The sequence below is a fragment of the Rattus rattus genome, chromosome 14 (genome assembly GCF_011064425.1).
Source record: "Rattus rattus isolate New Zealand chromosome 14, Rrattus_CSIRO_v1, whole genome shotgun sequence".
Classification (NCBI taxonomy): domain Eukaryota; kingdom Metazoa; phylum Chordata; class Mammalia; order Rodentia; family Muridae; genus Rattus; species Rattus rattus.
Genome location: NC_046167.1, coordinates 54,243,436 through 54,245,959, shown reverse-complemented (window position 1 = coordinate 54,245,959; position 2,524 = coordinate 54,243,436). Strand labels below are relative to the sequence as shown.

Below are 2,524 nucleotides of genomic sequence, written 5' to 3'. Positions count from 1 at the left end.
TCCTGTTTCTATCTGCACTCTACCAAACTGGATTGTTGGTATATTTGTGAAGTGTTTGCAAGTGGATCAAGATGCTAATGCTGACCTGAGAACTGAACTGCTAATTTCCTGACAACGCAGGTGGGATTTGCTCCAAAGAACCATTTCTAAACAGGTCCTCGTTCCCCATATCCTTTCTTTTCCACTGTCTCTGGTGGGTGGTGGGGCTACAAGAGAGGTTAAAGCGTTTAAGAACCGTCATTAAAATACGTTTTGATGCTCTTTCTAAGCCGGCACTCTAAGGATGAAGCCATGTTCAGCTCAAGTGCCAAGATTGTGAAGCCCAATGGCATCTCTCAAGTGCTGTTCGAGCTGGAGATGATCGCGGATCTGAAGGCACAGCTGTGGGAACTCAACATCACCACAGCAAAGGAAATCGAAGTCAAGGGGTGGTCGGAAAGCCTTCATAACCAGTTTCTCAGCTGAAATCTTTCCAGAAAATCCAAGTCTGGCTAGTTCAGCGAATTGGAGAAAAAAAAGTTCAGTGGGTAGCATGTGGTCTTCATTGCTCAGAGGAGGATTCTGCTCAAGCCAACCCAGACTAGCTGTATGAAAAATAAGTAAAAGTGCCTTAGAAGCCGCACCCTGACAGCAGTGCACGACTCTACCCTTGAGGACTTGGTCTTTCCGAGTGAAATTGTGGGTGAGAGAATCCGTGTGAAACTGGATGGTAACCGGCTCATAAAAGTTCATTTAGACAAAGCACAGCAGAACAACGTGGAGCACAAGGTCGAAACTTTTTCTGGTGTGTACAGAGACTCACAGGCAAGGATGTTAATTTTGAATTCCTAGAGTTTCAGTTGTAAAGAAAATGACTGAATACAGTGTCATTTGTAGTAAAAAAAAAAAAATAGGTTTTGATAAAATTAAAGAAACCCTACCCTCTGTTGGCCTATCCAGTTCCATATTTTGTTCCACACCACTGTTATCTGATACTCTCATTCTGTACGTATTTGTCATGCATGCCTACCACGCCTACCTTAGCATGTAAATCCTTGACGTCGAGAGTTTTTCTTCATTTGGTTCATAGGACATCGTTCTGTGTCTCCCTCTGGAGAGCGATACTTCTGTTTGAAAGAATTTGCGTCAGCCTGGCTGATCTGTTGAAGCCTCCAGATAAACCCACCTGGGTCTCGTTCTTTCCCGGGACTATGTAGAGCTGATGAGAAGCACAATGGTAGTTTGTTTGACCACGCATTATTCTTAGTTATGTTTGCTGGCCAAAGTCAGCTTTAGGAACTTATACTTTTGTGGACCACGACCTAAGTTCTCAAAGATGCAGGCCCATCATTTTATTATATTCTCTTCTTACTCATTAAGCATCACGTTGCTATCCTACCCTCTTGTTCGCAGTATTGTGTATCTAGCTTCTTGCTGCATTTCAGCAGGCTTATAGTGTTAGTTTTAGCAAAGAAGCAAACCTTAGGCCCCTTGGTCCTTCTCTGCACCTTTATTCTGTTTTCTCATTTCTTCTTGTATGGTTTATTTTCTGAATTAAAAAAATTTTCTTAGGTATGTTATACTTTTTCTCACTTCTTAAGACTAGCACAAAGCTTAGTAATTTAGAGATTTTATTTCTTTCTAATGCAGTCACCAGGTTTTAAACTTCCTTCCAAGTGCACATGGGTTGGAGCAAGTTTTCATTGTCATTCTATTGAAAATACTTAAACTTTCTCATTTTAAGATTTTTCTTTAGCCTATGCATTATTTTGTAGTTCTGCTAAATATGTGGTGATTAAATTTTTTCAAAAAAATTATATTTATTTATTTATTTAGTGTGTGTGTGTGTGTGTGTGTGTGTGTGTGTGTGTTCACGCATACACTCATGCACATGTGCCATGATGTGTATGGAAAAGTTAGGGGCCAACTTACCCACCAGGTATTTAACTCTGGTCTTTTAGACTTGGCAGCAAGCATCTTTACCCACTGAGCCATCTTTCCAATTAATGTAGTAATTTTAGCTTGCCTTTTAAACTTCCAATTAAATTTCATGTTGTCCTGGGTAGCTTCAGCTCTCAATTGACACAATCTAGAGTCATCTGAGGGAGTTGCAATTGAGAGATGGCCCAGAACCGGTTGGCTTGTTGCCACATCGGTGAGTGGCTGAAATGACTGATGATTGGTGTGGGGAAGCCCAACCTGCTTTGGTGGCACCGCTCCCTGGGCAGGGTACTGGGGTGTATAAGAGAGTTAGCTGAGGACCAGACTGAGAATGAACCAGTAAGCCGCATTTCTCCATGGTCTCTGCTTCTGTTCCTGCTCTGACTTTCTTCAGTGATGGTCTGGAACCTGTGAGTGTAAGCCAAATAAGTCCTTTCCTCCTCTAAGTTGTTTTTGGTCCCAGTGTTTTCTGACAGACACAGAAAGCCTTGTCACCAGTTTCCAATTTGCTTCATATGCAAGTTTGGTATTTGTTGATAATTTATACCTAGAGCATGATAAAACATTTGCTTATATTTCATAATGCTTGGGAAAATATGGATTC

The 2,524-nt window shown here is 41.4% G+C and overlaps 1 pseudogene; it reads left to right on the top strand.

The window, feature by feature from the left end:
• The first annotated feature begins 291 nt into the window (after positions 1-291).
• On the top strand, positions 292-845 carry LOC116883707 (annotated as a pseudogene).
• The last annotated feature ends 1,679 nt before the right edge of the window (positions 846-2,524 follow it).